This window comes from Ochotona princeps, chromosome 19 (assembly GCF_030435755.1).
Source record: "Ochotona princeps isolate mOchPri1 chromosome 19, mOchPri1.hap1, whole genome shotgun sequence".
Taxonomy (NCBI): domain Eukaryota; kingdom Metazoa; phylum Chordata; class Mammalia; order Lagomorpha; family Ochotonidae; genus Ochotona; species Ochotona princeps.
The window spans coordinates 15,112,917-15,140,063 of NC_080850.1; the positions used below are offsets into that span (position 1 = coordinate 15,112,917).

Below are 27,147 nucleotides of genomic sequence, written 5' to 3' on the forward strand. Positions count from 1 at the left end.
TTCGTGTTCCATAGAGAAAACTAAGGCAGTGATATGAACAGTAGTTAGGAATAGCTTTCATGTCTCCAATTCCAAAACTGTACTCCTATCCACCAAAGCCTTATTTATCTTCATTCTTAACTTTCCAACAAAAGATACCACTGGCCATGTAGAAACTTTCAACATTACGTCACTACCCACTGAAGTGGTTCTCAAACTCAAAATTATGCCACCAAAATTCAACAAATGTTAGAAAACAAAACACAAGGCATATGTATATACACACTCCCAACTTCTGTCCTTCAATATATATCACTCCCATGGCTTCAAAAGGCTTCAAAAGCCTTCAAAAGGTTTCTTCTGATTAAGTATGCATCACTCGTCTTAAATAGACCATCCAAGGCCGTGTATCATCTGTCGCCTCTGAGTACTCCAGCCCCACAATCTTTACTATGAAGATTTTCTGTCTGCTGAGTTCTCAAAATCCTGTATATCATTTATTTTGGCTTGATAATATCAACTGAAATTAGTCTTGTCAGAAAAGCAAAGCTGGCTTATTCAGCTAATCATACAGAGTATTTAAGCCCGAACAACCACTCAGTCACTGGAGTTGGCTCTTCTGCAAGATTGAATTTGGTTCCAGGTTTCATACAAAATTCTTACACAACTATGTATCCTCAATTAGGTTTCAACAGAGTTACCTATCATTATAAAACACACTGAAAAATCAAAGTACCTCATTGCAAACTGAAGAATATCTATTAACGGCAAGCCAGTCATGATTACTGCTGAAGGAAGTCCCCTGAACTCTCATATGGGAGGCCAACCAAACAATGTGCCCTGTGACATAAAAGTTCACTGGGTGACATAGAGCACATTTTTCTTTGCCCTCAACCAGGTTTTCTTGGTCTCAATCAAGATTCACTGAAAGCTTGTGTTATCATGGTGTTTTCATAGCACAAAGCATTATGGCTGACTTGGGCCTCTGTGGTCATCATTCTTACCTACAAAAATGTAACATGTCACAAGTTAGCATTTTTATTCTGTATTGGTCAAGAGACCATAATGAAGCATGTGCAAACTAGAATTAGATGATTATTTAATAAGGTAGTATTTATAAAATGGGGGGAGGCTACATGGAAACTGTAGCCATTGGCGTGAACCCCAACTCTGGCACACAGGCTGCAGCACCCTTAGTCCTTCAAGGGGAGACACGAAAGAACAGTTATGGCTAACGAGTCCAAGCAGAGAAAGCTGTTCAGAGAAGATCACCTTCTAGGAGCTGAAGAGCTATGTAGCACCACTGGGTGTAATAGGGAATAAACAGCTTAGCCTGCTCTCTCTCCTTCCTGCCATCTCTTGCAGAAGCACCTAACTGGCAGAGCCCATCCAGAAGCTAAAAGACAAGAGAGCTCACGACCACACAGCAGTTCTCATACGGTAACAAGTCCAGGATTGCCTAGAAGGTCATTACAGGAAGACTCTGGAGTCTGACTCCAAGATTGCTCAAACAAGATGCCCAATGATGGTCTACTCCAAAGAAGAAGCAAGAGTTGCTCTTTTAGGGTAAGTGGCTGAGGGAAGCAGTGTAACGCAGCAAAGAAGAGGCAGGAACCCTTTGAGACAGAAACCACAAAGAGACAGCACAATGGCTTACCTGGCTAATCCTCTACCTGCAAGCTCTAGCATGCCACAGAGACACCAGTTCTTTTACCAGTTGCTATACTTCCCATACAGTTTCCTACCTGTGGCCTGGGAAAGCACTCCAGGAAGGGCCAAAGCCTTGGGATGCTGCCCACTTGGGAGACCTCGAAGAAGCTCTTGGCTCCTGGCCAGCTCAGCTTCAGCTGTGAATCAGCAGACGGAAGATCTCTCTCTGTGTCTGGAAATTGGCCTTTCCAATAAGAATGAACATTAAAAAGAGACAGAGAGGGCCTGGCGCAGTGGCCTAGCAGCTAAAGTCCTCGCCTTGAACGTCCCGGGATCCCATATGGGCGCCGGTTCTAATCCCGGCAGCTCCACTTCCCATCCAGCTCTCTGCTTGTGGCCTGGGAAGGCAGTCAAGGACGGCCCAATGCATTGGGACCCTGCACCAGCGTGGGAAACCCTGAAGAGGTTCCAGGTTCCTGGCTTCGGATCAGCACAGCACCAGCCGTAGCGGCTCACTTCGGGAGTGAATCATCGGACGGAATATCTTCCTCTGTCTCTCCTCTTCTCTGTATATCTGACTTTATAATGAAAATAAATAAATCTTAAAAAAAAAAAGACAGAGAAACCAGAGAAAAAACAAACCAGAAGAATACAACACAACAAGACAAAGTATAGAGCAATTATGAAGCTTGGTTCCTGACCTGGAGTATTGTCCATTGCAGGAGAAAGGTCCAGAGGCCATCGTCACTATGGGCACAAGTAATGGTACCATGGAAGGTTCTATAGTCATTGTAAGCTTCGAGCCCAAAGGAGCTGCTTAGACCCCGCCCAATAGCTTGACCTCCGAGATGAAACTCACCGTCTCCTCATCTAGTCCTGGGATCCAGGCTGCTACAGCACATTAGAGCCACTATCGGACACCATGCTTCCCTAGAGGACAGAGCCTCTGCATAGCCCCAGCCTTGGTCCCTTGCAGCCACTCCACCATAGTCACACACAAAATGTGTGCCCTTGTACACTCAAATAGACTCAGCTATGCAACTGTGAGCCCAGCACCCAAGCCCTGACTGCACCTTGTGGACAAAGGTGGCCAGCACAGCAGAGGAAGCTGTCTTTAAAATCCAAGGGTGGCCTCCCCTGTACAGAGAACGCTGCCAAGAGAAGACCACCTAGGGGCTGGCTGCCTATACCCAGGGTTCATCACCTTCCACTGCCCACTGCTGCCACTGCAGCTCACTGTTCCAGAGACTGACAAGGCACCTCCCATGGTCCATATCCCCAGTGCAGCTGCCACCCTCACCACTGACAGGCATTGGGATATCCCACACACCTGACTCCCAAGGCCAACACCAACTGGATCTGAAATGTGCCCACTGTTGTCTATACCCTGTTACTACCCCTGCAGCCTCTAAAGACTCCAACTGCCAGACACTCACAAATGGGGACAAGACATACAGTTCTCCTCCTAGGCCATAACCCTACAATCAACTATATCATTCCTGGAATCCCTATATGCATGGTGCCAGCACCTGTAAGTGTGAGGATATATCCCCACACCACTGTTGTCACTATTACACTGCTGGGCAACCCTAATGGAACCGAGGGCACATTCCCCACATTCCATGTCCCAAGAGTTGCCAATGCCATTCCTAGAGATCCTTGACAATCATGGTGGTATCCTGCACAACCTGAGGGTCTGATGCCACTGTACACATTACCAGAGGCCCGGACCTCCACAGAGGTCACCCCAGGAGGGCCTGAGGTGACATCTGACATATTCCAGACACCCAGCACCACCATTAATATTGATGAAGATTCCTGCTGCCAGCAGGCTTTCCCCATTGCTTCCCTAGCATCCATGCTCCACCTCCCAAGCACTGCCTCAAGTCACACAGTGCTGGCAGCCCGCATTCACTGCAAAGTTCCACTACTAACTCCACACAAACCTGCACTCTGAACAAGATACAGATGCTTCTGGGGTTAAATACAGTGAAAAATTCACTTCTCTGCCCACTCAGAACCAAAACCAAAGACCCTACAAAACAGATATTCTACAATTCACCCACAGGATAAAATTTTCCTTGAAAACCATAGAATTAAAAGAGAACACTGTTGGGCCCGGCAGCGTGGCCTAGTGGCTAAGGTCCTCGCCTTGAAGGCCCCGGGATCCCATGTGGGCGCCGGTTCTAATCCTGGCAGCTCCACTTCCCATCCAGCTCCCTGCCTGTGGCCTGGGAAGGCAGTCAAGGACGGCCCAAGGCATTGGGACCCTGCACCCGCGTGGCAGACCTGGAAGAGGTTCCTGGTTCCCGGCTTTGGATCAGCACGCATCGGCCGTTGAGGCTCACTTGGGCAGTGAATCATCGGATGGAAGATCTTCCTCTCTGTCTCTCCTCCTCTCTGTATATCTGACTTTGTAATAAGAATAAATAAATCTTTAAAAAATATTTTTTTTGCAAAGTCAGATTAAAAAAAATTATAGAAAGGACAATGACACTCTGGGTTTTGATTATTATGCACTTGCAGTCTTTGTACTCCAGAGAAACACCAGCTTTACTGTTTTTTTCTTTTTCTGTTCTTTGTTATTACTATTGTTTCTACTTGTCCTTTTCTGATATTGTTAACCCACTGGGGTATTAAACATGTAGAGACTACCTTCAAGTGCCAGGATTCCATATGGTCACTGCTTTGTATCCCCATCCAGCTCTCTGCTTGTGGCTTGAGGAAGCAGTGGTGATAGGCCAAAGCCCTGAAACTCTGCACCTGCAAGGGACACCTTGTGGAGGGGGCTTCTGGCTCGTGGCTTTAGATTAGCTAAGTTCCAGCCATCACAGCCAAGCAGAGAGTGAACCAGTACATGAAGAATTTTTCCGTCTATCCTTCTCTTTAAATCTACCTTACCAATAAGAATAAAATCAAAAATCCTAAAAAGAATTTTAAGTAAATCTTTAAAAATTTCAAACCGAATTCAATTTGCCAAATAAAGGACTTAGAAGCCTCAACAACATACTAGATCAAGTAAAAATCAAAGATAATAATTTCCACCCTGCGAACATTATTTCGTAATAACCTAGTCAGACCAAAAAAATAAAAAGAATGAATGAAGAAAGCCTTAGATTGACATTGCTAAAATTTTTGATTTTCAAATTATGGAGGTTCAAGAAGGCGGAAAACACGGAAAAGCAGAATCTATTCAATGAAATAATCATTAAAACAGTCCCAAGTTGCTGAACAGATAATGAACACTTGAATCACCCCCAATAAATTCAACCAAAAACCATATATTATAGTCAAACTGCCAAAGGTCTTAGACAAATGATTCTAAAAGCAACAAGAGAAAAGCACCAAGATATGCTTACGGGAATATACTTCCAGAGATGGGAAACATTTTTCTGCCAAAGGACAGTTGGACACTTACAACATCATTCATGAGCCACACAAAATTATCAACTTAACAGTGAGACTGCTCACCCACCAGTACATACAAGAGCATAGCTGAACTGTGCTGCAGTACCCAGCTTCATGTGCGAGAACTGGACTGGTATAGGCTTTGCAGGAGGAGTTCTTTAGAGTGAACCTACCTAAGCTGCAGCACCCACCGATGTGTACAAGAGCCAGGCCAGGGGATGAGCTGGACTGGACAAGGCTTCAGCACCCCCAGTCCACATGAGAGTTGGGGAGGGGGGCAGGACTGGTCAACCAGCTTCAATCACTGAGTGTATAAGTATTGGCTGGCATAGGGGATGGGCTGAACTTGACAGCTGATATCCGTGAGAGCCAAGTCTGAGGAGCTTCCATTTGAAATTTCTTAGAGGAGTCCCCAACACCACCACCATGTTCAACCCCTGACCTCAGGGCAATTACACATATGTGGTCTGACTCTGGAGCACATGTTGTAGGACTGGGCCACATCCTACAACATGACATCCAGGAAATAAAGAATATATCCAGATGCACAAGAAGATGAGAGAGCCAGCTCTTCTAAGCCAACAGACGACCTTGAGTAACTCTTCAAAAGATAGGAAGAAGGATGGGTTGAACAACACTCCAGGCCAGGTTTTACAGCACACACCGAGGTGGACATGGACCACCAGAAGGTTCTAATAAGGAATATGTCACGTCTTCTGCAGTAAAGTAGAACAATCAAAAGCACTCATGTGACACCCTCAAAACATCCTACCCTTCATTCAGGTCTCTAAGGTAACAAGCAATCTTCGGCATCCCTAAGACCCGATACAAACTGACAGCAAAGAGTAATGTACCTGCCTTCCTACTCCCACCTCCACCGGTAAACCCAGGAGGGAACAAGTCTATCTCACCCACCTTCCCTCCACTCCAATCCTTTCCAATGAACTTTGAGGTCCACACAGGTATGCATCCCCCTCACCTCAGTAACACACATTAAAATCTAATATAAATAATTTTTAAGTGAGCTTGCTATATATTTGATTTTTAAGTCCCACCTGCAGTTGTGTTGACAGAGTCAGACTATGATTTTGTGGGCCTTAGATGGTCCGCAGGTCACAGAATCCCTCATTCCACTGCAGCTGATTTATCAGACATCTTGTTTTTTTTTTGTTTGGTTTTGTTTTGTTTTTTTTGAGATTTCTTTATTTGAAAGACAGAATTAAAGAGATCTTCCATCTATAGGTTCCACTGCTTTCCCAAGCTTATCAACAGGAAAATGGAATGGAACCCAGACAGCAAGTTTAGGAAATAAACACCGAAGAAATGGCAATGCCGATCAATACTATCAGCCTGCCACATTTTCATGGGAATCATTTTTAAAGTTAGTAAACATTTAAAGAAAAAGTCTGTACTCACATATTATTTTTTTCTGGCAGCTGACTGAGTCAGGATGTTCAACTTACTGTGCTAGAAACATGGAATTATTTTATCCCTGTCACTATCTATCGTTAAATACACTTGGTTGATTCCCTGTTTCCCAGAGCAACAGTACATACTGGCCAGGTTCAGTGATTTTCCTTTTTTTAATTATATCTAACTTTGAGTTTTTTCAACCCTAACTATTTTTTTTTCCAAATTTGCTATTTCTTCTTGTTTCTGGGGGAAGGGGAGAGACAAAGGGGGAAACCACTCATGACTTTCCACACATCCCAGTACCAAGGGATGAGGAACAGCCACTTCGTATCAACCCAGCGTCCCAATGTGTACATATTCTGAGGGTTCTGTCCAAGTAGTTTAGATACTTCTGAAATGGCGCCATTTTCACTAATCAAAGGATGATGTCACTCTCCCAATGTCCATCGACTATTCACTGAGACTTTTTGCTGTCATCGTTGAGTAGTTGTCCAGTTAATTCTGTTCTACTGCTACAGTACCAAGTGAGCTGCCATATTCTCCTTTTACAATAGGGCATGTGTTCACTGCTCTACCCTTTTCATTAAGTAGGATATGTTCTAGCAGGTGAGTCCAATGACACAGGACAGGTGTCCCAAGCATCACCAGGTCCCCCAACCTGGGGCTCACAAACCCAGCACACCCACCTCACAGGTGGACCCCAGGACGTGGACCAGGCACTGGAGCCAAGCCCAATCCCCCACCTCTAAGCTCAAAAATCTGGCACCCACCTAGTAAGTGGACAACAGGACCCAGGGCAGGCGATCCAAACCCCACCAGGTTGCCCTCTGCTGGGGCTCACAAACCCGGCCCCCACGATGCAGGTGGGCCCCAGGACCTAAGCCAAGCTATTCAACCCTGTCACATCCCCCCCCGTTCATGCGAATGACGAGCCCGGCCCCCAGTGGACCCAGACTGTAGGCATGTCCAGCCAGGCCTGCTGCCCCCAGTCCTACTCTTGTCCTCACCAGTGGGAGCCCCACCCAAGCTGGGACATCCTCTTAGTTCCCCAACAAGGCCTGACCCCATCTGCAGTTCTTGGACGAGCCAGCAGAGACTGCAGTTCCACAGGGGCGAGCCCACATTTCCCCCACAGATTCTGCTCTCAGACCGCTTCTCTCACTCTTGTTCTCCCCTCCAAACCAATATGCTGTCATTCCCCTACTTACACATGTTGTGGACTTGTCTATGCAGTCCCTCAGCTGTAATTTCTTTTTTTTTTTTTTTTTTTAAAGATTTATTTTATTTTTATTACAAAGTCAGATATACTGAGAGGAGGAGAGAGAGAGAGGAAGTGGAGCTGCCGGGATTAGAACCAGCGGCCATATGGGATCAAGGCGAGGACCTTAGCCACTAGGCCACGCTGCCAAGCCCCAGCTGTAATTTCTAACCTGGGCATAAAAACCACAGGTCATCTCTCACTACCACCTGTGTGATCCCGTCATTCCACTGTAAATCAAGACCCTTCAAACCGTGAGGGTGTGCCTCTGGACAGCCCGTGGTGAGGAGTCATGCAGCCTAGCTACAAACACCCGTGCTGGTCAAGACAAACTCCCAGGATGGGGTGATCTCAGAAACCTGCCGAGTATCCCTCTCCTGCAGGGAGCCAGTGTGCTCAGCTGTGTGTACCACCACCAGTTAGAAAAGCCTCCAAGCAGGCTGTCGTGAAGGCCTGCCACTAGCACCCCTCCCCCATGGGAGCCACATGGCCTGGCTAAGCAGAAATCTTGTATCACAAAGGTTACAAGGAAATGGGATAACATTCAAAATTCTGAAAGAAAAGAAATAATAAGGTCAGTACTGTGGCACAGAATAAGCTGCTGCCTGAAATACCTGCATCCCGTATGAGCACAGGTTTAAGCCCTGGCTATCCCAATTCCAATGCAATTCCCTGTTAATGCTCTGTGGCGTAGAAGCAGAGGGTGCAACTGTTTGGGTTCTGTCACGCAAGAAGACAACTCGGTAGAGTTCCAAACTCGTGGAAAATTGTGGCCATTTGGAGAGTGAAACAGAGGATAAAATCGCTCTCTATTTTTCCCCCTCTTTCTATAACTCCTTCAAATAAAACATTAACAAAAAACCTGCCAATCACAATTATATATATGTATATATATGTTGTACATGCATATATATAATATACCTATATTTCTCTCACCAGCAAAACTATGCTTCAAAATGAAGGATAAAAAGTCTCCAACCAATAGCTGAGAGAATTCACCATCCCTAACCCTACAAGAAAAGCAACAGTCTCCAGAAAAAGAGTCAAATGAAGAGATGATAACTATTACCACAAAGAAATACATGAAAGATTTCACTGTAAGGCAAACCTTCAAATGACAAAGAGAAAAGGGTCAAACCTTACTACCGTAGAACACTACCAACCACAAAAATAATATGACAACTTGGAAGATAGTACCGGTATATTGTAATATTAGTGCAATCTCTAACAACCTGTATCCAATGCAATAAGATAATGTGATATAATCTATAAACCAACAATTAATGTCAGAATACTTAAGATCTACATCGAAAAACTGTAAAACCTACTATACCCTCAATACGCTTTGTTAATCCGTAATGCGGAGGGAGTGCAGGGAAGTCTTTCAGGACCATAAAAAGAGTGAGGAAAAAGTACAAGATAGCCTATCAAGATCAAATCTGGTAATTCATAGACAACAGACTCAAAGCGGCACTAAACAATAGTAAAACTACTATACCAATGCATGAGGGGGGAATCGGGTGCGATCCTGACAACCTCTTAACAGGAGGTCATGTGCATGGAGCAGGGGGGGCACTCCAGAGTGGAGCAGGTGGTAAGGAGGAAGCTTGAATCCCAACCATGAAGACTCCCAGACCTTCACCACAAACTATTAATACAAGCAACAAGGACTATATCCCAACTGCCAAGGAGGCCACAGGGAATTGGATGCCCTCGGAGGCCGAGTACTCTGAGGTCAACCACCCCCAACCGGAGCTTCCGCAGGGGATGGAAGAAGTCCAAACACTACCGTGCAGAAACCAACGTCATCAGAAAGACAACCAGAAGCCCTGAGCGGCCCGCAAAAACAGAAGAACAATAAATGTCCTTCGGGACCAGGGAGGAGAGCTTTCTCTGGTCCAAACCTGGCTCCACCTCTGGACCCCCACTCTCCCTTGCAATGACCATCGGGATTGCTCCGAAAAGCCCTCATAGCAAACAAACAATCATACAAACTAAAAAAACATAAAATAAACAAACAACAAAAAGTAGAGCTTGGAATCTGACAGTAAAGAGCTGGTGTGGACTGGCTCATGCCTCGCTGGGTGGGACACAAAGATTAGTCACTCCTCACCATGGTGTTGAGGATTTTCCTGCACACCCCACCCCCCAAAAAAATGTTCTGCACCTTAATTGTCGACAAATGTCTAGTTACAGTTACAAGCCAGTCTAGATTATCCTAAAATCTGCCAAGATCAGCAAAATTATACTTCAACACAACAAATGGCTAAATACTACAATGAAATAGACACGAGACAGCTGAATGGTACCTTATAGCCATTTTAAGGTATATAGCAGCCGGTCCTGTATATAAACTAAAATTGAAATGTCAATGAGCTAATCATAGGTTGTGGTTAAGAACCTGCTTTTTTTTTTTTTTAACATACTGGTTACTCAAAACCATGTCAATTCCATAATGTTGCAAATTGCTGTTGAAGTTATATTGGGACTCTTAATTGACTGGGATGATATTCTACCAGCTCTAACTTCGGACCAGAAATGGTCTCCCCAAGAAACTGTTCAACCCATCTGGACAATAAGTAGCTGGACTCTATGCTTGGTATACGTTTGCTAGGAAAGAATCTTGATTGAATTTGAACTGTAACACTGCATCAAGGTGAAGGAATCCACCAGGGGGGAGGAGCGTGGGGAGGGGTGGGGGGATTCCCAGAGCCTATGAAACTGTCACATAATGCAAAATAATTAATAAAAAAAAAGAACACTACCAACCACAAAAATATCTAATGGAACAAAGAATATACCAAACAATTATGACTACCATTTTGTTAATTATTACATAAGTTATTATAAATAACAATCTTGAATGTTACCAGATTAAATTCACCAGTGAAAAAATATACAGTGACTGTATATATGTTAAAAGTATGCAACTACGGGCCCTTGTTATAACACTGTGGGTTAATCTGCTACTGAAAAACACTAACATGACATCTCAACTCTGCCTCCAAACCAGTTTCCTAATAATACACCTGGGAAAGCAAAAAAATGAGTCAAGTATTTGGATCCCTGCCACTCATGTAGGAGACCTCATATGTGGTTGTTAGCTCCCAGCTGTGGCCAAGTCCAGACCCAGCTGCTACAACCATGTGGGGAATGAGTCAGTGGACAGAAGACTGTGTGTGTGTGTGTGTGTGTGTGTGCGTGTGTACTTCTGTACACCTGCACATATGGGCTTATGTGTATATGTCATCTGTCTTGGAAACAAATTAGTCTTTTAAAAGACCTATTCCATGTGGCATACAAGAAAGTCACTTCACCTGTGAAGATATATAAACTACAAGTAAATGGATGGAAAAAAAGAACTTTCATGCAAATGGAAATCCAAAGTGACAATCACTCAAATGTCTAAATCCCCACCATACAAGCACTAGGATCCTGTGTGGGCACTGGCTCATGTCCCAGCTACTCCATTTCCCATCCAGCTCCCTGCGTGGCGCCCTGGAAAAGCAATAGAGGATGGCCCAAAGCCTTGGGACCCTGCACCTGCAGCAGACCAAGAAGCTCCTGGCTTCAGAACAGCTTTGGCCATTGCAACCACTTGGGGAATGTATCAGCAGGTGGAAAATCTTTGTCTCTGAATCTCTCCATAAATCTGATATGCATTTTCAATTAAAAATCTTTAAAAGACGTGAACGAGAGAAGCTACACCTAGCTTAGATAAAGCAGACTTCAAGTCAAACACTATAAAGAGACAAAGACACCACTTCTTGATGAGATCAATTAACCATACTGGAGGACCCTTTTATAGAATGCAAACATTATTAAACCCAAAGAGAAAAAAATCTAATGCGTAAAAATAGAAGCAACATCTCACTTTCATTAGTGAATATAACAATCCAAATCTACAAAAAAAGAAAATCAAAGAAACAGAGTTAAACTGTACTGAAAATACATGACCCTAACAGATACTTACTAACACTTCTAACAAGTGAAACATTCAAGGAAAGAACAAAACAAAATATCTCAATAATTCAAAACAAATAAATCATATGACTTTACCTTCTGACCACAGTAAGTTATAAATCAAGAATCTCAAAACCTGTACAAATACATAGCAACTGGATGTGTTTATGAAGCATCAGTGATTCACTGAAGAAACAAGAGATTTTTAGAAAATTTTATGGAAACAAATGAAAATGGAACCACAGTTTTCCAAACCTTAACGGATATAGCAACTGCAACACTAAAACAAAACTTTGTAGCAATAGGTGCTTATATCAAAGACATGAGTTTCAAATAAACTAAGTATGCAACTCAAGGTACTAGAAATATGAGGGAAAAAAAATCTAAATTTAGAATAAATAGCAAAGATAACAAACTACAATATCCAAACATCAGATGTAAGCTTTGTTGCACAGTAGGTAAAGCTGCAACCTGTAATGCCAGCATCCCATGCAGATGCTAATTCACGTCCCTGCTGCTTCGCTTCCAATCCAACTCCCTGGTAATGGCATGGAAAGGCAATGAAAGATGGACCAAGTGTTTAGGATCCTGACACTCACATGGGAGGCTGAGAAGCAGCTCCTACCTTAAGCCTGGCCCAGCTCTGGACATTGTTAGAGTCAACCAGTAGATTGAAGATCTCTCCATGTGTCTGTCTCTCCTGCAACTAACTTTCAAATTAAGCAAGTTTTCAAACACTGGACCTGGCACCAGAGTATAAAAGCTTAAACCTCTTCCTGCAGTGGCAGCATCCCACATGGGTACAGTTCAAGTCCCAGCTGCTCCACTTCCATCCAGCTCCCTACTAATGTGCCTGGGAAAGCAGCAGAGGATGGCCAAAGTGCTTGAGCCCTGCACCTCATGGGCAGACCTCAGAAGGCGGCCCAGGCTTCAGACTGGTCCATCCCTGGTCACTGCTAACTAAATCTTTAAAAACAGTAAAAAGATACATTACAGCTGATATCACAAGCAATTCATGAGACCATTAAGGGTTGTTATGAAAAGCTATTTGCCAAGCCTGTTGGAAACCAACAAAAACAGGTGAATTTCTGGATGTATAACCTACCAAAAATTGAGCCACAAATACATAGACGAAAACTCAAAAGAACAGTAATGAGTAATAATACTAAATCAGTGGTTAAGTCTCTCAATAAAAGCCAGACCTGATGCCTTTACCATTGAATCCTCCAAAAACCATTTGGAGAAGAACAAATTCTTCCTGAATTATTCCATGGGAATGGAAAAAATTTGGAACTCAGCCAGACTCATCCTACAAGCCCGGCATTCCCCTGATAGCAAAACTACACAAAAACATGGTAACAAAATGAAATTGCAAACCAATATCCCTAGGTGCAAACTTTTCCACAAAATACTAGAAAATAGAATCCAACCAAACGTAAAATATAATGATATGACCAAGCAGGCTTTAGCCCACATAACATTTCAGTATATGCAAATCAAATGTAATATGGCATATCAATATCCTGAAGGGCAAAAACCTTATCAATAGGTACATAAAAATGTTGCCGTGTGCTTTGGAAAGGTGAAACCACAGGGCCCGGCACCGTGGCCTAGTGGCTAAAGTCCTCGCCTTGAACGCACCGGGATCCCATATGAGCGCCAGTTCTAGTCCCGGCAGCTCCACTTCCCATCCAGCTCCCTGCCTGTGGCCTGGGAAGGCAGTCGAGGACGGCCCAAAGCTTTGAGACCCTGCGCCCGCGTGGCAGACCTGGAGGAGGTTCCTGGTTCCCGGCTTCGGATCGGCACAGCACCGGCCGTTGCGCTCATTTGGGGAGTGAATCATCGGATGGAAGATCTTCCTCTCTGTCTCTCCTCCTCTCTGTATATCCGGCTTTCTAATAATAATAAATAAATCAAGAAGCAAGACAATTAAGAATGAAGAGACAATGTTTTCTTCAACAGTGAGTTAAGGAACTCAGTAAATAAACTACTTGCAATCTAAAGTGGGCAAGTTATCTGAATAGACATTTCAAGAAAAAAAAAATGGCCAATGCAAAAATAGGCTCAGTACTACCAATCAACAAGAATACACAATCCAAAACTACAATGAGGCACCATCTCACTTCAAAATCACTGTTATCAAAGAGATAAAACAGAACAGAAAAAAACATAAAACAGAAAGCTTGCTTATACACTGTTGGTCTGAATGTAAATCTGCATAGCCATTGTGGAAAAGAGTATGGAGATTCTGCCAAAAACTGAGAACACTATCTGATCCATCAATCCTACTATATATTGCCAAATATGTTAAGGAAAAGAAATCTTTAGGCCAAACATCCACGTATATTTTAGCACTATTCACAATAGCTAAGATAACGAATCAGAGGGCCAAAGCTGTGGCATAGTAACTTAAACCTCTGGCTGTAGTGCCAGCATACCATATGGTCGCTAGTTTGTGCCCCAGCTGCTTCACTTCCAAATTCAAGCTCCGTGCTAATGGCCTGGGAAAAGCAAAGAAAGACAGCCTAAGTTCTTGAGCCCCTGACCTACATGGAAGATCAAGAAGCAGCTCAGGCTCCTGGCTTCAGCCTGCTCTACTCCTAGCTGTTGTGACCATTGGGAGAATTAACCCGCAGGTGGAAAAGCTTGCTCGCACTCTAATTCTTTCAAATAAAAATGAAGTAAATCTTAAAGCTATGGAATCAGTTGAAATGTCCATAAACAGAAAGGATTCTCAAAAGCTATATATATATTTTGCTATTTCTAAAAATTAAATCCTGTCATTTTCAACACTATGCATAAAACTGGAAAATATTACACCTAATGAAGTAAGTCAGACACAGAAAGACAAATGCTGCATGTTTTTACTCATTTCTGAAAGTTATAAAAATAGAGTGAATAGAGGGCACCAGAGGTTAGGCGAGACTAGGTGACGGAGAGGAAATAGACAATGAGTACCAACACACAGTCAGAGGGAGGACATAGCTACAATATTTACAACAGTTATACATGTCACAGTAACTAGAGGAGGAAGAGGAGTTTAAAGTTGCCCTGCACACATAAATAGATACTCTTTTGATGGATACGCTTATTACCCTAATTTAATCCTTACACATTATATATGTGTGCCAAATTACAATGCTGCATCTTGGAAATACACATATACATCAATTAAACAGAAGGTTTTTTTATTGTTTTTTTTATTTGAAAAGCAGAATAAAAGATCTTTCCAATGGTTATCTCCCAAAGGACCACAATAGCCAGGTTTGGGCCAGGACAAAAGCAGAATCTAGGAACTCCAGCTGAGTCTCTCATGTGGGTGGTAGAGGCCGAAGCACTTGTGTGCTATCTCTCCAGCTGTGAAAGCAGCAAGCTGGTTTGAAAGCAGAGCATCTGAGATGCTAACTGGTACTAATTGAGCCACAATGCTTAACCACAAAAACAGAAGTTGCCAACAGTTTTGAAAGAGTAACCAAAATTCTTAGGTCCCACTCATTAAGCTTCCTAATCAACTGGTCTGGGGTTAGACTCAAGAAGTTCCCACACTGGGTCACAGCTGGTCCAGGTGTGTTGTCACCTCAGCAGCACATGCAGAGCCTCTGCAATTGTCCCTGCCTTAGGAGTCAGCCTCCTGCATTACAGAGCAAGGCGCACGGGTTGGGAAGCTGATCTGGAGGGGCACAGAAATGATCTCTTATACACATACACCTACCAACTCTCAGCCTTAGACCACAGCTCAGCAAAATTTTCTGTAAAGAGGCACATAGTGACTCTATCGGGCTTGGCAGGCCATATCATCTTTATTGCTCCTATGTATTTCCACAGTTACAGTATTTTAAAAAGTCACACAAATTCAATGAGTAAGGATCTATTGCAATGAACTTGCTTTCATCTTCCTCTAGAGGACTTTAATTTACTGTTAACATGCTAAACTCTCATTCACCTTTGCATCTCCCAAACAGTTCAGTGTCATTTGCTGGATGTCTAAAAGCCACCAATTTTACATCCGTTATCACTTTAATGAAACGTAGATTTTATCTGGTCCACTTTGAATCAATACTTGGATAGCTCTCAATTTAGTCTTTAAGTCATTCGTGTTCATTCTTGTGCTCTTAGTTCTCTTATTTTTCTATTTAGGGAACAAATGTTTCTACAAAGAGGCTTCATTTCTGACTAGAGAAAATGAGAAATGATTTTCTTTAAGATACAAGAGGTTCTGCTTTAGATGTTTTGGAAGCCATGGTTCCATGTAAATATCCCCTGAAATCCATCCATGTCTGGGTGGCTGTTAAAGCACCATGAACTGCAACAGTGTTCCCTTTTCTCATCTTCAGGCATTTCTGAGTTTTGTGAGCTGATGTATTACCACAGTGAGGGGACTTTTGCACACATTCTGCTCGTGATAATAGATGAAGTGCGAAATAGACTCTGAACACCTGCAAGGGTTGTGATTTATCATCACACCTTAGGCCTTGGAGCTTTCATGGGTGAATCCCAACTACACTCAGAACCCAACCACACTTCTAGGAAGAGCACACCGACTCCACATACATCCAGTTCGGATGTGCAGCAACTGACATCCATAACAGACTTCGTTTCATCCGCTCATTTGACCTGTAGTTCTGAGCACTTAACAGGGACTGTTCCTGGAGCTGGAGCCATCATTCTAGATAAGAGAAACAAATTCTCCACACTTACTAACCCCAAGAGCTGGCTCTCCTCCCCAACTGTAACTTAGACTCAACATCAGACATCATACCCCCTCTTTTCTGGACCACAGATACTTAGGACAGCCAACCTGATGACGGCTATTGCTTTTATCACACCTTCGATGGTATTACTCTCGGTGCAGTGGATGAGCACCAGGAATCTGTGCTAAGGCTATCCAGATACCATGTTAAGCTCACGGGACATCAGGAAACTTTAGACAAACCCAGTCTTATCAGAAGTTTGTAAACCTGAAAACAATTTTCTCTTTTGCCAATCAACATGTAATAAAACCCATAATCTTATCACAGGATTAGGTAGAGAAATGGCAGTCAGGACACTAGATTTATAACGAAATTCTGGTTTTGATTTTTTGTTTTTAACAGGCCGTCCTAAGGCTCTGGTACCTCAACCCTGAAGGTCTATCTCTTAAGCTTCAGGATGTCTATTTTGAAAAAGTTCCTACAGTGATTCAAAAGATTCTAGAAAACATTGCCTCCAAGTTGCACTTAGACATAGGCCTGTGTCTCCTGTCAAAATACAAGCTGTGGGTTTCAGGAATGTTGGGGAGGATATAAACCCACTAGACCAGAGATCATGATGCTTGAGGTTTAGTCATGATTTTGTCTTAAACCAGTCGTAACTTTGGACTCACCACTTTCAGCCTTCTGGGCTCTGGTTTCATTAGATATGCAATGAAGGGGATAGGAGGACATGACTTCTAAAGCATCTCAAAGAGCTAAGACTGTGTGGTTATACCTGTTCACATTAATAGGTCAGTTTCACTCAGCAATTGATTAACTCCCAATATCAATAATCACCATTAAGCAGTTCTTATAAAGCTCTAACACATATTTAAAACACGTAAGTGTGTCAGATTGGTCAACTCTTTATCTGAATATCCCAGGATCCCAGTAACTTCCTGAGGTCTTTAGTGTGGAATTTTTTATAGCTCCCTCAGCATTTTTAGCCTTACACAATTTGCTGCCTTTTGCTCTCCCCCCTTGGATCCCATCTTTTTTGACTGTCCACGCAGCACTGAGTTTCTTATAATCCAGATGACTTCCTGAAAATTTCTTTGCAATAATCCAGAGCTGTGCCATTTTCATAGAGTTTTAACAGACTAACTTTGGCTGAATTCGTTCCATTTGATTAATCTCCTTGCATATTTTCATTTCAGTTGCCTCTCTATATCCCACTCACATACAACCGGTATGCAAAGACTGTCTTAATATTTAAGGCCATAGGCCAAATGCCACATCAGAGGCCGTGCCCCAGGATTTTGTTATTCCTCCAAAGAGATAATTTCCTTTGAAATGAGGATAGATGCGATTAAAATCTGATTTTCTTGCCCATCCAATCCAGTCATTTACACCACATCCCAGCCAAGTCAGGGTACAAGTTCACCAACAGTAATGCCTGTGAAATCCCCAGTTCATCTTTCATTGAGCCCAGGCTTATCTCCAGAAGCAGGCTCATATTTCACCATTCTAGAAATACACATAGTACAGCAATGGGTCTCAAAACTTCACTGTTCTAAGAATCCCACAGAGATGCAACAATTATTTTCACACTTCTGCACCCTTCCCTCTGCTGACAGATATGTATGCCTGCCCATCGCATTTCTGAAGTTCTCTTGCCTTAGGTTAGGTTCACTCAATGTGAATGATTGGCATCCAGAAAGAAGCCATGATGATTACAGTATCAGCAGCATTGCCCATCACTCTCTTAGGCTTTAATATACTACCACATGGGCTCCAGAATGATAGCTTCCTCATTAAGTAACCCCCTTCTTTTCAATGTTTAACACAGCCCCCCTTCCTTCTACTACCCCAGCCTTCCTAACACTTCACAACTCAGTCACAGCAATCTCCACGTATGATATGGCAGATATTTTCCAAGACCCCTGGTGAACACATGAAGCTGTGGATGGTACCAAGTCCTCCAAATGCAAGGGCTTTTTCCATACATACATGCGTAACATTCAACTTACAAATTAGGCACACAGACTAGTAGTAACAAATAACTGCATAATTAACTGAAAACGTGCTCCACACAGTATCCTTCATCTTTAACCAACTGCATCATTGCCAGGAATGTGGTAACAGCTTCTGCATCAGCAGAAAAAGCCTCTCCAATAATCTGAACAGCTTTTACTCCAACTCTCTTCCCAAGTCCCAGTGACTGTCCCTGACTTGCAGTAAGCGACATGGTTTCACTCACTTGAGGAAATTCCTTCTTCATACAAGTTCAAAATCTTCTGGCACAACGTATAACCCACCCATCACACTATGTTCTCTACATACTTCTCATATTGCGGTGCTAACTTGTGCAGCTTGAAATAGAGCAAAACTAGCGAAAGTTCTTCACGGATAGAAGGCTTATGTTTAACGTATATCTTAGAAATCTCAGCTTTATTTTTCTTTACTTTTTAAGTTAAGAATGCCCACCTTCTTACTTAAAGGAAACTCTTTATGGCTTCTCTTTGGTGGGTCTGAATCCCCAGCATCACTGCTCTTATGCTTTTGGATCATTCATCAGTAAAACAGGAGTTACTTGTACTTAAGCTCTGTGACCTCAAGATAGTTGATATGAGAACCCAGAAGGCTACAGCATAGGAGAGTACAGCATTCCATGATACAACTCAGAGTGACATGAAATTGAACTGAGTTATTACTTCTAGAATTTCTCATTTGATATTTGCAAACCATGGTTGATCGTAAGTTACTGAAACTGTGGAAGTAACAGCTGCAGATAAAGGAGGACTACCTCACTAGTAGAAAATGGTCTCCCAATAGATACCTGCCTTCTGCAGGCACCCCTGCAAATTTCCTCCCATCAACTAGCGGGCTGCATTTCTTTTTCTCTCCAGTCTTGGCCCTGTGGCTTACAGAAAGCACAGTGCTGCATCAATTCAGACTTTGGATCTAAGGACACTTGGAACTCATGTACTCTGGCTTTTGGAATCCTAAGCTGCCAAGTGAACAAGCCCAGACTAGCCTGAAGATCCAGAGACGCAACAGGAGACCAAAAGCCCCACCCCCAAGCCACTAGCACACAGACCTCAGAAGCAGAGCCACCCCGACCTGTCGTCTGCCATAGGCAAACAGTGAAACAGACCAGTGAACTCGGGAGCAACAAGCATTCCACATAATACATAACTGACACAATAACCAATTCCTTGAATTAAGTCTCAGTTTGTATCTGTGTGTGCCCATCTGCCTGCTTCTCTCTGCGCCCATCCGTGTGTGTACCCATCTGTGTGTGCGTGCCCATTCGTGTTTGCATGCCTGCTGGACAATGTGTACCTGCTTCTCTGTGGGTGCATGTGTGTGTGTGCATGTGTGTCCCTCTCTCCCTGATCCCTATCTACCTCTCTCCTTCTCATGCTTGCATTGACTAGATCACCATTTGTAGGCGATTCTTGTTTAAAAGATGAACTACAAATTCAGGCACTACAGGAACTTAGATACATCTGATCAACAGAACATTTTGCCTATACTATCAGCTTTCAGGAATGTATAAAGAGAAGATTTTGGCACAAGCTCATCTGTTTCAATACTTGCTAATCAGTTCCAATGTCCCCAGAAAAACTTAGAACTATAATCTTTTATCCCTTGGCCATAATCTCCCCAGTTCTCCCACCTGCTAACCCATTTTCAGCTCCTGGAAGCCACTTTTCCACCTCGTGTTTTCATGAAATTAACAGCTGCAGATCTCACATGTGAGTAACAATGTACCATATTTGTCTGTCTGTGCCTGGCTCTCACTTAATGTCGTCTAAGTGCTCTTACGTTATCCCAAGTAGCAGAATTTCTCCTTTTTAAAGCTTGTAATTTTTGCAAGTAAAATACTTTCCTTCCTCTAGATGAACTATCCCCAATCTTTGTGTTTTCATCTCTGGCCTTTTGGATTAAAAAGCTGCCTTAGCACCAGAATAGCCGTGTCTGTTCTCCTAGCTCTGCTGTCTGACTTTCTGTAAGTCATGGAGCTCGCTGAACCTTATTTTCTCAATTGCAAAATAAAGTCACTCTGGAGGTCTACATTGTGGCATGACGGGTTAGACTGCCACCTGCAACACTGGCATCCGTATGAGTACTGGCTCAAGTTCCAACTGCTCTAATTGTCCCTGCTAACGTGCCCGAGAAAGAGTGGAAATGGTGCAGGTCTTTGGGCTTCCTGCTACCTATGTGGAAAACCAGGATGTAGTTCCTGGCTTCATCCTGGTCAGATTCAGCTATTGCTACCATCTGAGGAGTGAACCCACAGAAAGAAGATTCTCCCTTCCTCCCTCCCTATGACTCTTTCAAATAATTTTTTTAAGTGATTTCCCTGTATCACAAATATTTTCTTATTTCAAAAATAAACTCATGTTTGAGGGGGAAAAAAAGACTTTTCAAAAATCGAGGGTTCGGTCTTGCCTCTTTCCAAGCCTGCTCCATACAGTGGAATCACAGATACAGAAGGAAATCCTAGGACTCTGGGACTGATTCAAGTCCTCACATCCCAAGCTTTCTCAGAGCATCATGAACAGACACTCCCATAACAGTGGCTAGAAAAGTTTCTGCACTTTCAGCAATCAGTGTGAAGCGGCAGCACTGATAACACCCCTGTGAGCCACGGCCATGCTGTCTCAAGGGGCCAGCCAGATCACATTTAGAGAGACAGACAGAAGACAGAAAGATCTTCTGTCTGCTGGTTCACTAGCTCAATGTCCACAACAGTGAGTACTGAGGCAATCCAAAACCAGCAGCCAGGAACTTCTTCAGAGTCATCCTACAGAGTCCCAAGGCTTTGGGTCATTCTCTACTGCTTTCCCAGGTTCAAGCACGGAGCTGGATGGGAGGTGGAGCCTCCAGAACACAAACCAGTACCCACATAGGATCCCGAAGCTTGCAAGGTGAGGATTTAGCCATTTAGCCATTGTGCCAGGCTCAAAATAGTCTGTTTTAATTAGACAGCAAGAAAACAGATTTCTAATACCCAAAATTAATCATCATCAATACTTTAGTTTGTGGAAAATAGGCTGGATTAAAAAAAAAACTGTGCATGCGTTTTTTAAAAGGCTTTTGCATCAAAACACATTTACCTTTTCACTCTATTTCCTACAAGTTTTTGCAGTACCCTCACGTATGCTTCCATACTCACTGAGCTGCGAGTATGAGCTTTAATGAGGCCCCGCACAAAGTAAGTGGCCAACAACAGAAGGGACCAGGGATCTCCGAGGATGGAGAAGAGACTGGGCTTACAGCACACATTCCATGCAGAAGCCGCCTATATTTCCTCCCGAGACCAATGTACTCGCAGAGGCCTTCCTAGGCCGTGCTTCGCAGAGGAATCAGTGGACAAAGTCTGAGACAAGAGTTGCCGTCCCCTTCCCACACAGAACATCCTGCTTCCTCCAAAATACTCTTTTACTACCCAAGACACTTTAGAGGAATTGGTTACTTCAGATTCATTTCTCTCTATCCCCAAACACAGTATTTCTTTTATTTTTACAATCTACTCAAAAAGTAGAGAATGAGCTTTGAACCACTGATGCACTCCCCAAAATTATTCCACAGCACGGCCTGGGCCAGACCAAAACCAAGAGCCTGGAACTCTATTCACATCTCCTGTGAGAGGCAGGGCCCCAGTTACTTCAGCCATCATAAATTTACCCTCAAGAAATAACAATAAGCCACATTAAACAAAGGAGAGCCAGGATTCAAACAGGCATTGTGATATGGGATGTGGATTGTGCAAGCAGAAGTTTAGCATACTGTGCCACAATGTCCATCCTACAAAGTTTCTTTCAAACACACAAAGTATGCTCTCCTTCAACATGACCCTAAAGAATGCGATTATTTTCACTGACGTGTATACATACACAATATTCTGTAACTAAAATTGAACTCCACAAATACTATATTTCCATATAATATTGTCATTTGTCTTTTTAATTGGTTCCACCTCTAACATCTTTTCAATAAATATAGTATTTTTTCAGGTTATCTTCTCTCATTGAAGGTAGGCAACAGTTTTAAGTAATCCTCCATTACTGAACAGTGAGGCTATTTCAAAACTGTCAACTTCATAAAACTAACAAGGGAAGGGTGGACATCTGGCAGAGCACAGTTCTGGGGACACTGATATCCCACAGTGGAGCACCTGCATTTCACACCCAGCTTTCTGGCAGAGAGCAGAGAACGGCTCCAGCACTTAAGCCTCGGCGTTGCCTGGGCAGAGGAGTTCCAGACTCTCTGAATTTAGGCCCGTTGCAGGCATTTGGGGAGCAAATTAGAGTTTAAAAATCTCTATATGTGCTTCTTAACCTTTGCAAGCAAGCAAGCATTTTCTGGAGAGCAAAAGAAAATACATGTCAACAACAGCCTGGAGGCCTCTCCCCGGACTCCACTGCTTATGTACTCCTCCCAGCCGGCCGGCTGCCTCGCCGACCTTTCGCAACCTTTGAGCATCTCTGTCCACCTGCTCCTTTCCTGATATTTCTCCTGGCAGTAAAATTTAACGATCATAATGAAACAGGAGACCGTTCATTGTCAACTGGCAGTTTTTACACTGGTAGGCACCAGGTTTGCCCTGGGCATCAAGCAGTCACACTTGTGCACTACAGAATATACCAGGAGCTAGAACTGTAACCTGTCAGGTTAAGGCACTACCTGCAATGCCGGCATTCCCTACAGACACCAACTGGAGTTGCAGATGCTCCACTTTCAATTCAGCTCCCTGATAATACATCTGGGAAGGCAACAGAAGATGGCCCAAGTCCTCGGACCCCTACAGCCGTGAGGAGATCTGGAGGAAGGTCTTGGCTTCCACCAGACCTAGTCCTGGCCATTGTGGCCATTTGAGGAGTGAACCAGCAGATGGAAGCTCCCCATCTGTCCTTCTAGCTATCACTCTGCCTTTCCAATAAAAATCACTTTTTTCAATCGCAGTTTGTAATAGTAAGCATTTATTTTTCTGCTTACAAGGCTGCTCCAGGCGTAGGGCAGTTACATTTAGCTCCAGCTTCAAGGCAGATTCCAATCCCCTCCATATGCCTCACTCTAGAGTTCAGGATGAAAGGAGAAGTGGCAAACCAGAGCATAGGCTGCTAGTGCCAGGCAAATTATTCATTCTGCCCACACCCTGTTGTCCCAAGTGCAACTTCAAGGCAGCAGGAAAATGTACTTCTCCGCTGTTGTGCTCTCCAGGGTCATAAAGCAGAGGGAGGGAGTAAAGGTCTGAGAATCAATCAATCTCTAATCGACCACATCCTGTCGATTGTTAAAATATGAAAATATCTCCCAAGTAGTCAGTAAACCTCTGCTATGGAGAACACAAGTCAGCTAATAGGTGCTGGCTACAGTCTCGGAGGCAAGTAACAGGTATCCGAATGGTGCTTAGCTGTGAGAACAATGGGCCCCGATGGTATGGACAGTTCCACCTGCCACTCTGGAAGTCCTCAGCATTGGCAAGAGCATCAAGACAGACAGTAGTCAGCCTGACTCACGGTCAAGGCCATACGGGAACTGTTGTCATCCATATATCCATCTACCCCCCAAGTTCACAAGCAGCATCCTTGACAGCCCTCCTGTTGTGACAGAGCACAAAGGACAAGGACCTGGAGCCCTCATTACTATTTTTATTGACAAGTCAGTGCCTCATGTCCAGTCATGGTTCAAGCAAGCAGCACCCCACCAACGGCAGACACATCCAAGTAGTACATCAGCAAAATCTAAAACTCAACAAGTGATTTGGAAATCGGAATGATTTGGTAAATGAAAGAGCTCCTACTTAACACCATTTGCTAAGGAAATATAAGAAATTCAGAGAACTAAAGGAGCTTCTAATTTGTTACCAAATATGTTATTAAATAATTCATCAGCCCTGATGACTACACATCAGACATCTTAAATAATTATTTTCCTTATTCCTGTACATCTTTCAGATACTGACCCTTCAGCCAGTACCTTGGTATATAGCACACTAGCCTGCCACCTAAGGCTCTGGAATATTACATAGACACCAGTCAAGTCCCAACTGCCCCACTTTCACTGCAGCTGCCTGCTATTGGCCTGGGAAGGCAGTGAAGGATGGCCCAAGTATTAGGCACCCAAGTCCATGTGGAACACCTGAAGAAGTTCCTGGCTCCCAGCCTCAGGCCAGTCCAGCTGTGGTCATTGCAGTAATTTGGGGAATGACCCAGTGTATGGAGTATCTGTCGCTCCGCCCTTGGCCTTTCAGATAAAAGCAAAACCAACATGGTAGTACAGCACGTTAACCCTCCACCTGTAGCAACAGCATTCCATGTGGGCGCTGGTTCATACCCCAGCTACTCTAGTTCCAATCCAGTTCTCTGCTTATAACCTGGCAAAGTAGAGGAGGATGGTTCAGGTCCTTGAGACCATGCATCAACATGGGAAATCCAGAAGCAGCTTTTGGTTCCCAGCTTCAGATCACCTCAACTCTGGCCATTACAGCCATTTGGAAAAGAACTAGTAGATGGAAGACCACCTTGACAGCAAAATTAATCTAATTAGTAAGGAAAAAAAGAAATATGAGATTAGTAAACCCCCTACCAGCTACACATATTGAGTTGGAAAGGTCACAAGAAAAAAAAAAATAGGAAAAAAACCAGCATAACTCAACGGTTATCCACAAAAAAAAATGCTCATATTCAAAATGAACAAATATGACTCCACAAGTTCTCCACCATAACGAAGTCTTTGGGAAGGCATCTTAAAGATGTGCATATGTGGATTGCATGGCACCCAGAGGAAAAATTCAGCCTTCTGTGGCCATCCCCACCTCCCTCTCCCATCGTTGCCTGGGTACCATAGCCACTCACATTCCTCACTGCCCTCTTAGCTGGGTCACCCACCTCTCTCATTGCCTTGACTCTGTCCCACTGACCTCTGTCCCCAGCCCTCCAGGGACCAGTAGCTGAACAGTGATTCTCTGCCTCCGTAAGCAAGCATGGGAAGCTGAATATTATTTTAAGACTTTCTTCCTTAAAAGCCACTGTTAGTACTGTTAAGGACATTTTAAGCTAAATGTGAGTCTCCAAAGTCACCATCCCAAGGACTGGGAAGAAAAAAAAGACCCTAAGAACCAGTGACTCGATTCCCGAATTGCTTTCTTCTCCCATTGCTTAGAGAAGGCGCTCCACCCCAGTGGTATCACCTGGCAGATTCTCCTACAGGATTCACATGGGACAGACTGATGTGAAACCCTTCCTTGGGTTTCAAACGAGCCCAGCTGACCTGAAACTTTATCTCTTGCTTGCTTCCAGTCTCTCTCATTTCATCTCTGCCAAATGCGTGGGAACCACATGACCTGTGTTGAAACCTCACCAGTTTGGGTTGTGTTTGTTTGTTTGTTTGTTTTTGAAACCTCACCAGTTTTTAAAATCAGATCTTCTAGGGCTGGATTTCTGAACAATTACTCAGGTGAAACAAACAGACCTCTCAAATTAAGCCACAGATTAGCCTGTTGATTCTCCAGGAAGGGAAAGTCATTCTGTTAGGCTCTCATTTGAAAGGATTTGAACTGAACTATGATGTGTAGAATCATTATGCAAGTTTTTATACATATAAAGAACTACATGATCTATAAATCAGAGACTGAGAACTATTACGTCATTTGACAGGTCCATCAAATACCAAAGTCCCAGAATATCAAAGCACACAAAAACTTTCAGCTTAGGGGATCAGCACCATAGCTCAAATGTCTAATCTACTACCTGCAACCTCCAGCATGCCAGATGGCCACTAGCTCATGTCCCAGCTGCTCCACTTCCCACCAGCTCCCTGCTTGTGGCCTGGGAAAGCAATCCAGGTGGGCCCAAAGCCTTGGACCCTAGCTCCTGGCTTCAGATCAGCTCAACCTTGACTATTGTGGCCATTTGGGGAATGAGCCAGCAGATGGAAGATCTTTCTCTGATTCTCCCTCTCTATAAATCTGCCTTTCCAATAAAAATAAAACATTTTTTAAAAGTTTGGCTTATCTGAGCTTACTTTGTACTGAAGGTGGGAATACAATACCAGAAAGGCTATAGGCTAAGTGTTAATGAAAAGTCTTACTTACTGTTCTCTATATCGATTAAGCAGGGCTAGAAATTATGTCAGTTCCTCCCACCAAGATCTGAGTCTAGGCTGGATCCGTGATGGACTTTGACTAAGAGAATGTGGTAGAAGCACATAACCCAAGTTCTAGGGCCTTGCAGCACCATCTCCACCACCCTGGAATCCTAAGATGATACAGTAGGAGAGCCAGCCCATCTGCTGGAAGATGAGAAGCCATGTGATAGAGAACTAAAGCAGCACAGCCCACATCCAGCACTGACTGCCGAATGTACAAATGAGGGCTACCTTTGACCTCCCAATCCAGTGTCCATAAGTGAGCCCATACAAAGCCAGCAGAGAAACTGCCCCATCAATGTACTGAATCATGGAGAAGTCAGTGAGGAATTTAAGCATGTAGTATGGGGGTTTGTGATCCAGTCAGAGCAGAGTCCATTTCTTCATTTCAAGGTGATACTGGTCCAACTATTCATTTATTCAATGTGCAAGTTATTAAGGGCTTACCATGTTTTCTACAGACTATTTTCTATTTAATCTTGAAAAATCAGATGTAACAGCCATCATTAAGGTTCTGCTGTTAATACCACCTTCCATCCATTGATTTCCCCATTTCTAAGCACATAAATTCACTTTGTATTTGATCCTCACAAAGCTTCAGGTAACACCCCCAGCTCTGCCTTTACAGAAATGATCCACTGAGAC

At 43.5% G+C, this 27,147-nt stretch overlaps 1 long non-coding RNA gene across 1 annotated transcript in view; it reads right to left on the minus strand.

Moving 5' to 3' along the window:
* Positions 1-407: 407 nt before the first annotated feature.
* The window catches only part of LOC131482603 (uncharacterized), a 114,213-nt gene continuing 87,473 nt past the window's right edge, over positions 408-27,147 (minus strand). Inside the window, exon 4 of the long non-coding RNA XR_009247150.1 lies at positions 408-819. This is a non-coding gene — a long non-coding RNA (uncharacterized LOC131482603). The remainder of the gene's footprint in view (positions 820-27,147) is intronic.